The sequence below is a fragment of the Lycorma delicatula genome, chromosome 8 (assembly GCF_047948215.1).
Source record: "Lycorma delicatula isolate Av1 chromosome 8, ASM4794821v1, whole genome shotgun sequence".
NCBI classification, from domain to species: domain Eukaryota; kingdom Metazoa; phylum Arthropoda; class Insecta; order Hemiptera; family Fulgoridae; genus Lycorma; species Lycorma delicatula.
In genome coordinates this window covers 106,252,294-106,265,428 of record NC_134462.1, presented here as the reverse complement: position 1 = coordinate 106,265,428, position 13,135 = coordinate 106,252,294, and the positions used below count along the sequence as shown (strand labels likewise).

At 31.7% G+C, this 13,135-nt stretch overlaps 1 protein-coding gene across 3 annotated transcripts in view; it reads left to right on the top strand.

Annotated features, from left to right (window-relative positions):
* LOC142328886 (basic helix-loop-helix ARNT-like protein 1) overlaps nucleotides 1–13,135 on the top strand; it is a 508,528-nt gene that overhangs the window by 202,168 nt on the left and 293,225 nt on the right. The gene's annotated exons all lie outside the window — the stretch shown is intronic.

Sequence of the window (13,135 nt, the reverse complement as noted above, 5' to 3'; positions counted from 1 at the left end):
AGGATGAAGCGACCGATCGTAATACTAAGGACCGATGAATACTGTTGAATGAATGTTTCCAAACTACGTTACTTCCAGACACGGTTGAATTCCACAACCCTAAAATCTGAAAGCGTGCAATTTTTTCTTGTTGGGTTATTTTTACTTCATTGTATGTACAAGGAAGTATTGTAATCTCGAAAAATTTCGGTATTCAAATTTCATCGGAAATATCCATTTTGACCATCCCTGAACCATATTGATTAGTTTCGGCGTGACGTATTTTTCCCCTGTTTAGCCTCCGAGAATCACCGTCAAGTATTACTTCAGAGGATGAATAAGTATGATATGCATGAGTGTAAGTGAAGTGTGTAACCCACCGGGTTGGTCTAGTGGCTAACGCGTCTTCCCAAATCAGCTGATTTGGAAGTCAAGAATTACAGCGTTCAAGTCATAGTAAAGCCAGTTATTTTTACACGGATTTGAATACTAGATCGTGGATACCGGTGTTCTTTGGTGGTTGGGTTTCAATTAACCACACATCTCAGGAATGGTCGAACTGAGAATGTACAAGACTTACGCACTTCATTTACACTCATACATATCATCCTCATTCATCCTCTGAAGAATTATCTAAACGGTAGTTACCGGAGGCTAAACAGGAAAAAGAAAGAAAGTGAAGTGTGTAATCTTGTACAGTCTCAGTTCAACCGTTTCTGAAATTTGTGGTTAATTGAAACCCAACCACCAAAGAACACCGATATCTATCGGCGTGACGTCTGTACGTACGTACGTATGTATCTCGCGTAATTCGAAAACGATTAGCCGTAGAATGTTGAAATTTTGGATTTAAGACTGTTGTAACATCTAGTTGTGCACCTCCACTTATGATTGCAATCGACTGGACCAAAAATGTAAAAAAAAACCCAAATTCCAAAAAAATTGGATTTTGAATCTTTTCTTAACTGCTGTAATAAGTCCTCTTTGAGAGCTTTTCAACATAAAAATACTTACTACTTATGGTATAAAGTGGTTCTTATTTTCATTGGTTCCAGAGTTATAACCAAATAAAATTTTAATTAATGAAATATTTTAATTATATTCGAATCCGACTTCATTTCCTTTTTTATTTTTTTTTTATTTAATAATAATTATTAAGCTCTGATTGTAAAAAAATGTTTACAATAAATAATAATTCAATAATAACAAAAAAAAAAAAAATGTAATAAAAAGTATAAATTTAAACAATTATGTGTAATTTAATAGACAAGGAAGTCATGTAGTGCCCACATTAAATTTTTAGAGTATATTAAGTAATCCGATCACAAAACCTATAACAAAATAAAGAAAGAATACATCACGATGTTATCGTAATTCACGTGGGATTTTTCCGCATTATGTAATGAAAAACTTAAAAACTCAACTTTAAGAATATTTAAACCGAAATTACCTTTAGGATGTAATGTTCAAATTGTTTTAAGGTACATTTAAATTCTGTTAAACTGCTAATTTATTATAAAACTATTTTTCTTTAATTTATAAATGAAAATATTAAATTTTTTAATTCGTTTGTTGTATCGGCTTACGTTTTATTTGGACTGATGTCAAAAAATGTTTTTCAAAAATCTATAAAATTAAGTTTCTAATCGTCATATATGTATGCAGGTTTATTGTGGGTAATAAAAAACCAATTTGGCGTCTCTGATTACCAGTAGCAGATATGGAGCCCGATACGTGGCGCCGTCATGTAAACACATGACAGCAATACCTTCACCTATCCAACCATTGTTTTCGACTGCTATTGATATATATATATATATATATATATATATATATATATATATATATATACACATACATACTAGGTTTTTTATAACCTTCTGTTAAAAGGAAATTGTTAAATGTGTTTTTGTAGCCTATTCAGACTCGGTATGCATTATTTATTTTGAAGTGAACGTAGTCCATTTACAGGATATTTTACCTTGTAAAAAACGTGTATTTATATTTCTACCCACACCTGTTTTTTTTATAATTTCGCTAGATTGCACATACACACGTGCCCGGACTCCTACATAAGTGTCTGTTTAGACCGAGAGAGAACTATTGATAAAACGGGAAAGATATAGTTCCTTAAAGAAAGGGATGGTTTTATGCCGATGTAACTATTTTAAGGGAATTCATGTCGGGTTATATTTTTCCTTCCTCTCTCTTTTCCGCTTCATCATGATTTGTTGTCGTCGTTAATGTTGCTGATTACTAGCGATTCAGCACAGCCGGTGTACTTCTGATTATCACAAATTGTCTACTGATGATAATAATGTCTGTCTGTCTGGCATCATCTCAATCTTCTATCCGTCTGCAAGAAACAACACTATTCTTATCTGTAATTGAATAGTTTCTTTTTATGCGTCGAATATTACTGCTGTTGTTTTAATTTTTCCCCTGTTTTATTATGATTTAATGTAAAAAAAGCAGTGTCTAAAATGTAAGTTTATACCGTGAAGTATTTACGAAGTGATAGTTTAGAACTCGTTGAATTGCTTTTTGATAAGAAAAATAAATACAGGTTGCATTACGATAACGCAGTAAACTTTAATAGATACGTTGAAAGGCGTTATATTTTTAAGAAATTGAACACGGGTTACATGCATCTTCTTTCTATCTTATAATTCTAAGAGGTAATCGATTTAAATCTTTAAATTATTAATACATAACATATCCAGAAAAGATTTTTTTTACCCTATCTCGTAATTCTGGAATGAATTTAGCCATCGATATAACTCCGCTAACAACTGCGTTCTAATTTTTTCTTTTATGATTAGGGATGAATTGGCAGCATCATTAAAGTTAAAAATAAAATGTTGAGTGTAAATTGTATAATGCTAACTAAAGTTCATAAACTAGTTTTCTTTAATAAGTATTACGGGTGTAAACAAATTCAGGTTTCAGTTGAATGGATAACCTTTAACATTTTGATATTTTAGATAATTTTTGTGAAATTAACATCGTTGTGAAGAAATATGTAGATTACAAACAGATTCTGCTAAACCGATTCAGTTCATTTTGCATTCTCCAAGTGAAGTTAATTAATAATCTTAGTTAAATTAAAATTAATCTTTCTTGAATATTATAAATTGTTAGAGTGTCAATCACTTTGACGGAAATCAACTAAAGAAAAATATTTACGTCATAAAATTTCGATAAAATTTTTTCAATCATATGATTTTTCAATTTTATGATTTTTATTAAAAATAAAAATATTCTAACTGTCAAAATCGGATTAAAAACAAAATTGATTATAAATGTTAAACCTTTGTTACTGAAGGAATTAAAACATAAATTAGCATTATTTAACAAAAAAATTGTTTGTGGAATATATACAGTATATATGTATGTATGTTACCGTGAAAGACAGATATCTGCAAATGTCAATATTATCCAATGAATGTTGACACCTACCAAATACGTCGGTGAAAGACCGAAATATTTGCTTGTTCGGACCTTCCCAGTATATCAACAAACACAGATAAGCTCTGGTGATGTTTGAAACGATAACTAGAAATTAAAAAAAGATCATCCACTATCGATTTCGAAGGTAAATTGATTACGAGAAACCCTCTTAAAAAAAGACATTACTTAAAATTTAAGCCGTACATAACCTACGCTCGGTAATCTTATCTAATTAAAGTTAAATATACAAATTATATATATCTTATTCTCCAACATTGGAGGCGATTAATCAAATTCATCGCATTTATAAAAAAATTAATAAAATCTTTTGCATTTTATAAATTGAATGGGCCATTCGGAATATGTTTACTGCATGGATGAACGATAACAATATAAATAAATGATCAGATGGTTTATCCTTTGTTCATTTTTTTATAAAAATATTTTTATTCATCTTTTATCATCAGTGCATGCTGAATATGAGGGTTTCTTGTAATCTATTAACCTTACAGAAGGGTATTGGATGATTTTTTTTAAATTACTAGTTATCGTTTCGACCCCCATCAAGAGCTTATTTGTGTTTGTCTATATATACCGGCGAAGGTCCGAATGTCCAAAATAAATATTTCGGTCTTTCAACGACGTGTTTGGTATATGCCGACATTCACCAGAGAATATTGATATTCTCTAATTTTAGTCTTTCACGGTAACATATTCATACATACAAGTGAGGCATTTTTTTTTTTAGGTATCAGTTTGATATAAAAAACAACTAATAGATTTTTTTTTTTTGAAAAAATTATATTCACCTGAAATTATATTAAAATAATATTCACTTGAATCTTTAAAATCTACAATTCTTCATAATTCCCGCCTAGATTAAGGCACTTGTTTCGTGTGATCAGCTTCTGCATTTCAGCTTTATGAAATGTGCCGCCTGAGAAGATAACCGTTGCTGAACGGCTGTTATGACGTCATCGTGGCGCTAATTGTTGAACTGCTGCTCTAAATGTAGGAACAATTGGTAGTCACTGGGCGTCAGGTCAGGTGCGATGAGAATCATTTACTGATTGTCGGAAGCACACGATTCCCGTATTGACCATCCCACGCCTTCTGTTTTGGTTTGCGCTATCCGGTTTAGTCTCACCTTATGTTTCGACTTTTATCGTTTCATCCCGTGGAAAAAAATTCAACAAGCAACGACGCCTGTCTTCCCAAAACACGGTGCACATGATTTTCCGGGCTGACATTCTTTGCTTGAATTTCACTTTCTTGGGAGATTTTGAATGATTTCATTCCATGGACTGCTGTTTAGATTCCGGTGTAATGTGACATACCCATCTCTTGTCACCGGTAATAATTCGGCTTAAAAACGGATCGCCTTCGTTGCTGTATCTCGAGAGAAAATTCAAAGCATCGGCTAAACGTTTGTTTTTGGCCAACTTGGTCAGCATTTTTGAACCCATCGACACAATTTCATGGAGAACACTTCGTGAAATTAAAGAAAATTCATTACATAGAGATGAAGTCGCTAACCTTCTACTCTCACAGACTTTCCGTTAACTCTGTGCACCAGGTCATCAGTAATAACAGACGATCACGTATTTCGTACCACATCGTATACGTTTATACGGTCCCCTCTTTAAATGCCCCAACCCGTTTTCTCACCTTTCTATCGGATATAGCGTTATCCCCGTACAATTCCCTACTGTCGATAAATTGCGGCCGCGTTCTTACTTCTTGTATTTAAGAAACGAATTAAAGCACGTATTTTACAATCGACAGGACTGTCTTTAGTTAAGCATTTTAAACACCCACAGGAAACTGTAAAAAAAGTCTAACAGTCACGTAATGGCATCTGTAGTAAGCCACAGTAGATGTAGTTACTCGTTGCACATGCGCGAAATGGAGACAGACGCGTTGCAGCGGACATATATTAAAACGATACTTAAAAAATCATTCCTCGTATGAGGTATGTTTAATATTTTAGTTATCGGTTGGTCGACTGGTTTGTTTCCCTTTCACATTCAGTTTTCTTTTATTCGCCAATCTTTTAGCCGTACATCTTGTCCTTTTTTATGATTGCGCCACTTTTCTCTTCTTAAAAGTCCTCACTTTTCGATTCAATAAATTTTCTACGGTCTATTACAACTGAACATTTTACGAACTTCAATATTTTTTAGGATTTGTTTTTAAGATTCTTATTTTTTATGTTACACCACTGCACACTTATCTTTTGAAGAATTTATTTTACGTATAAAATATTATCGGAGTTTGTGTGTGAGCACACAAACTTTTTTAGCATCTTCTTTACTTTGTCTATCCATTATCATTTCACTACCTAACTCTAGCTTCCACTGAGGATCTTAGGCAATGGTATAATTCAGTCGAATTATTTATTTTTCACATCGATCATTTATGGGAATGAGTGAGATCGTTGTGTGAGAAACACCGTACTTCTTTTCAAATTATTAATTTAATTTTTGAAGAAAAACCTTTTTTAAAGCGTATATTTAAGTCGGTTCATCCAGATTCGTTGATCAATAAGTTTCTTCTTCCTTTTTTTATCCTTTTTTAAACACTCCCAACATCCCCGGCCTCTGCCGTTAGGCTATGCGCAGGAATGTCAGGGTGTCGTGGCAGTCGACTGCCCCGCCTTGCCGTTTTTTGGCTTCCCATCGGGGTCCTCTCAGTTTCATCAAGATGCAGTAGCCCTCCCTTCTGGACGACCACTACATCCCTCCACTGAGAGGCTACCCTTCCCGTCCCTGAGTTTCTGTATAAAGTTATCCGATCTTCTAAGTAGTTGGTGGGATTGTTGTTCCGACGTGTAATGTTTTATTTGTAAGTTGAGAACTTTTAACTCTTTTACAACTGTTTTAATTCTTAGTTATAAAAAATCGGGTTTATTAATGTCTTGAAAGGACTTAAGGTATATTTCAGAAGCCATTCCTTAATACCCACCGGGTTGGTCTAGTGAACTTGTCATCGCAAATCAGCTGATTTTGAAGTCGAGAGTTCCAAGTTTCAAATGATCCTAGTAAAGGCAGTTACTTTTATACGGATTTGAATAATAGATCGTGGATACCGGTGTTCTTTGGTGGTTTTTACCCTCTACTCAACCCGCCTTCCCAAGACCGGACCCACTTTTCCAGCATAACTCGGCCCTGCGGGGAGGGGGTTGCCATTGCCTCTAACCACCCGAGTGTCCACACTTGGTTCGGCTATGCCATTTTCAGGAGCACCAGCCGAGCTGAAACCGCACATCTCAGGAATGGTCGTCAACCTGAACTGTACAAGACTATTCTTCATTTACATTCATACATATCATAGTCACCTTACGGTGATTCCGGAGGCTAAACAGAAAAAGAAAGTCATTCCTTAATCTGATCTAACCGTTATGTGAACATCCAACAGTACCCCTTTCCATTAAAATTCAGAAATTCATGATGCCTTAAAGAAGATATATATTTACGTGCGGTAGATAATTTAAAGAAATGTATGCGAATCGTAGTGTATTTAAAACAAAATTAAAAACCATTCTGCGATCGGTTAATATGAAGGCGTAGTGAGATATTCCTGAATCCAGAATCCCCTATTTCAAATCCGTGTCGTAGATAAAATTTTGTGTTTTGAAATATGTTATTTACCGATTAGCACGCGATTATTCACCGAGCTAATCGGCGAATAACACGGCTCTATTTCCGTTTTTATTCACTTTGTATTACTGAAGGGTATTATTATTGAACAGTAAGAGGTGGAGAATTTATAACACGTGACCTAACTCAAACGCGTGACCGATAATGCATCGGTTATCTTTTATAACCGATCATATATTGTCGTACGGTGACCTTAAATTTGATCGAATATCCACTTTAGCAGATTTTAATATTATTTATTAATTATTTTTAAGGGTTAGATGTCTCACAACGTTCTAGCAATCTTTTAAAGAGATTTGTACGCCAGAACGCCCACATTTTTATTCCTTCTCACGAGACCAGTAAGGGAATTTTTTTTTAATCGATGGAACTTCGCCACGAATGTCGAGTCGAGTACGGACTATAGTGGCAAACAGGGATTAGATTTACAACCTTTGCTAAGGCATTATCGTCTTGCATAAAAAGGAAATATTTTACGTAATAATTATCTTTTAACCGATTAAACTACATTTATGAAAGAGTGGTATTATATTTTGATTAGTAAACAAATTGTAATTAAAGAAAAATATCCCTGGGATGACTTTTTTTTAAAAATAAAACGCAAATAAATCGTTAACAAGGTCGTTTTCTCAATAATTGTCATTATAATTGCAATCACAAATAATCCTTTGGGATTTCCATGTGGTAAAGCAGAACATTACCTAGCATAAGTCCCGTAGGAAATTAAATCTATTGCGCGGATAGATGATTACTGTGAAACCGACTCAAGGTTGTATGTTAATATTAGTTCGACGAATGGATATCCCTTCGCCTCCCTTTTTGCATCGCATTACCATTTTGTTTTCGTCTTATTTAATTTTTTCATTTTGTTAATAAAATAAAATACTTTCTTTATTATATAATATCGATTCGGTTTTATATCTTCGGCACGAAAAACAGTAACGCTAACTTTATGCAATCGGCTATGAATACTAGCCACTAATAGTATATTAAATCTACTAAACTTTAGATAATATTAAATTTTATACCTGACGTATTGTAAGAGGAAAAAATAATTATAATAATAATAAAAATTTGCACTATCCTGGGTCGGAATAGGAATTTTTAAACGATATAAATTTCACGTATCATATTCCCACGCATAATTCTTATACATTGCTCTCGTTGTGATTATTCATTAATAAAACTAAATGACTAATAAACTCGATAAATAGATTAATAAAAAGCAAAATAAAATTATAAGTAAAACTAAACGCCGATAAAAAGGTTAATAACTTAATAAATCAGTCTTTTACTTTGATCAATATATAATAATATATATAGTTCATAATGGGTAGATTCCACGGATTAAAAAAAGGAACTATCCCAACCTTTGATTGGATGAATCAAGGGAAAATGTGGTAACGTTTTAATCAGAGCAGCATCACAAAACACAATCTTACAAAAAAAAAAATTAATTAATAAAAAACACTAAAGTCCGTATTAATTATTTAAAATACAAATACATGAAATAATGTTAAGGTAAATACATGAAAATACTAAATATAAAGATAATTCATAATTCAAGAGGCGGTTAATGAAATAGAGCGTATATTAATATTAAATGGGGTGCCACAGGTTCAGTTTTAACAAAAAAAAATTAAAGAAAATTTAAAAAAATTAAAAAAAAGAGTAAAGAAAATTTTTTAATTCTATTTTGTATAAATTAATGGGAAGATTTTTAAAAATATTTTGGTTATGTAATAAAAATTACAACGGAAGCATAATAACAAAAATATGTACGAAAACAGACTCATTGTCTAGTTTGGTAAAGGTGAATATTGTTATTTTCAAAAAGGCTGACAACACAATTGTAGTATTTTCCCGTCACGCGGCTAAAGCACGTTATGGGAAAGTCCTACAACTCTGGGTTGTTTATGATGCACGGCTTACACACACAATTTAATTAAAAATATTTATAATTTCATTTAAATATAATATTTTTCACTATTTAATTCAATGATTCTAACTAAAGCGCGCGCGAATACCGTATTTACTTCGCGCGGATGTGGCGGTACTAGCGGCGACGGTCGGCACTAACTAAAGTAAAGTAAATTTCACAACTTACACATAACAAATTACGCTTGTACGGTCGGCAAACTGGTGTAGCCGCGAAGTATAACGTACCAGGTACCGAGCTATCGAGTTCGAGACTCAGCCAGACCTAGTTAATTTTATACACTTTAAATATCACTTATTTGTTTTAATTCTACCGCTCACCTGTAACGTCTTAACATACGGACGACTACAACAGCATCTTTTGGGATAGGAGTGAGATCTTGCAAAAATTCTTTTCCAAATATTGTTATTTTTTAATTGTTAGTAATGTGTCTATGAAAAGTATGACCTTAATTAGGCGAAATCTCGGGTTACTGAGTGTGACCTTCCTGTACAGCCTCACTCCCTTGACCTTTTAAGTTGAAAATTTAATGGCATCAGTACCACATATATAGAAGTAATCTGGCCAAGTTTGGTTAAAATCAGTCGGGTAGTTCTGGGTATATATGGTGTGAAACCCCGAACATTTCACACGTACATACGAACATTAATATCTGGAAAATTTCCATCCTTTTTTTTGGATTCCTTGTGTGTCAAAACGGTCAAGATCCGGGGAAAACCGCATATGCCCAAATTGGACCGATTACAATACGTTCCCTTCTAAAGCTATAGCACTAGACGGGAAAGTAAAACTAAGTGATCGCTCTTTTTAATAAAAATTGTACATTCAACACAAAGATAATTTAACATTTTTAATTTTCTTAATATCTATCTATATTATTCATACGTATGAGCGCCAAACAATGATCTGACACCAATTTTAGTATCTTGAAAACTCGTTCTAAGTTTATAAGGAAGCCCCAAGAGGTAACATAACTCATATTGGAATTCTTAAGCATAATAAACATTTAATTAGTGGACAGTAATGTGTGTAAGATTTAAAAAAAAATCTGAATAGCTATGTAAATATATAGTAATTATTGTTACAATGACAACAAAAAGCAAAAGTGTAAATGAACACTTTATGAACAAGAAATTATGAAATGTTAAATCAGCTGCAAAAAAAAACCGTTTACAAAATAACTGTGTAGGTCTCTCTTCCCGTAATACCTTAGCTCTTGATCTAAGGACATAAAATTTGGTAAGATAATTTTTATATTTGGAGTATTAATTCTTTTTTTTACTTCCTTGTACGAAGTAAAGGAAGGTTTCTGATCGCGAAAAATTTCGGTTTTCAGATTTCAACGGAAATATTCATTTTGACTAGTTGCGGCGTGACGTCTGTACGCACGTATGTATCTCACGTAACTCAAAAACGATTGGCCGTAGGATGTTGTAATTTTAAATTTAGGACTGTTGTAACATCTAGTTGTGTAAACCTCCCATTTTGATTGCAATTGACCTAACCAAAAGTGTTCAAAGCTTCCAAAACATTTGCGTTTTGGACTTTTTCTTAAGTGCAGTAAAAAGCCCTCATTGATGACAGCTGTTCAACGATATATCATAAGTTGTACTTATTTTCATTGGTTCCAGAGTTATAGCCAAATGAAATTTTAATTAATGAAATATTTGGATCTTACTAGGGGAAGGCACGTCGGTTTGAAGCCGACTTCATCTTTTTTCTTTTCTTTTAATTTTTTTTAGCGTTTTTTAATTTAAATATCTTGATTAATTAATAATTATTAATCCGTGATTGTAAAAATTGTTTTACAGTAATTAATAATTCAATAATAACAAAAAAAAAACAAGAAATATGAATAAATCTCCATTATTAGTGAAGTAAAATTTTATGTACTTTTAAAAATGTGTTTTTGTAATTTAATAGGCATTATTACATACGTGCATTTGTAATAGATTTGGTGAAACATCTAATTATTTATCATTAATTGAAAATTATAATTTAGAATCGTATTATTTTTAGATTTTCTAGTTTAATTTTTGTTTATTTTATTTAATTATCCTGGAATTTCTGTGTATCTAAATTAAATTTAACTATAGAGTGAATGAAAAATAGACCCTCACAAGAGCAGCTATACACTGAGGCATACATATCTGATCTTTAATAAATTACAAAAAATTCTTATCTTTTAGTTCATTACTCCTCTGATATTTTCGGACAATATAAGTCGAAGTGTATCATCATTTCGTTTATTTATTTTTTGTTGCCAATTATTTAATCGTTCTTTGTTTTAATATAATTCTTCTATAGTAATTTGTGTACACGTTCACTAGTTTTCAAATTTTCTCTCTTTATATTCATCATCCTCTCTTAATCTTTTTATTCTTTCTTTGGTTTTGACATTTTCTTCCTGTTTATTCTTTTTTTTTTTTTTGGTTTGCAACATTTTCCTCCTTTTTATTCTTTCTTTGGTTTTAACATTTTCTAATGTAGTAATACGAATAAAAAAGGGACTTTTACTCTTTCCTAATATTTTATGTTAATAAAAACTAATATTTCAGCAATTGTGTAACTGTCCACTTTATTAAAGAATTGGAGGATCGTATCTCACTTTCAAATGAAATAAGTATAATAAAGTGCATCAAAAAATGTATATATGTAATTTAATAGACGTACAAGGAAGTCATGTAGTGTCCACATCAGATTTTTTTTATTCGTCTAACGGATGGGAAGAAATTAAGACAGTGAGGTTTTATATTTCATTAAAAATGTATAAAGGGTAATTTTTTCTTATCTATTTATTACCTAAAAATATGTTATTTTCACATAAAGTCACCCTCCCTGCAAAATATCAGTTTACAGATTTAAAAAAGATATTGTAATTTAATACTTAATTATTATTATGAAATATGTATTACGGATGGTTAAGTTTTGTTTTAATAAACATTTCTTAAGGGAATGGGAGAGGGTAACTAATTTCAGCCATCCCTTATTTCTCCGAACTACGTTTACGTAGAAGCTTGAAATTTGATCGCATGACTTCCATTTAGGATGAGGTATTGACGTAATTAAATTATTTAAATAATTCATGTATATGGCGGTGAGATACAGAGATAATTGGTTTTCGTATCTCGATAAAACTCTCTGAAAATTAATTTTTTTCTTTTGTTTTGCTCTTTCAATACAACATTTGCAAAAAAAATTAAAAAAATGTATAGCTACTTACTAATCTTGTCGTTCACTGTTCACCTTTCATCTCCTATGATCAATACTTCTCCATTCTTCACTTTATCCGCTATCGGTTATAATAATCTATTCTGCATTATTATCCAGCATCCATATCTTAAAAGGATCAATTTTTATCCTGAAATTCTATATCTTCGATGCAAAGACAGATTGATAATAACTAAGAAGCTTTTAAGAAAATTCTATTTTTTAGAAAAGTAATCCTCGTCATTAAAAGACTTCTCTTCTTGAGAAGAATTTCCTTATTTATACTGTTCTCTCTGTACGTTTGATTGAAATCTTCAATCCTCTATTATAATACCACGTAGGAATTTAAAATTATTATATTTGCACTAGTTTCTCGTCTTCAATATTTATTTAAACCTTCTGTTTTCTATATTTCGTAGAATTATATCTATTCGTTTTATTTCTACGTATTTTCATTCGGTATATAAGCTTCAGAATTTCATTTATTTCGTGAATTGTATCTTTGTAAGAAAAAATAAATAAAAGATTTTATATTCGCTCATCAAAATTATTCTGTTGATCAGGACAGTAAATAAAAGTATACAACCTTCAAAAATATTTAATATCCAAATCTGTAATAAAAAAGGTTGACTCTGGATAAAATTTCGACGTCGCTTTTAGAGATTATCTTTGAACGATCACAGTTATATTGTACCAGTTTTCCATTTAACTAGTAATTTTGTTCAAGAAAATTCCAACAAATATTAAGTTTGTATAAATTAATGTTTCCACTTGCCAACAATTTTCAATGTATATGTCCTAGCGCTTTCGGAGTCACTTCTCCATCATCAGGGATTTTATTAAAGTTGTTGATTTAATATTCATGTGTAAATATTAAAGTGTAAATATTTTAAGAACA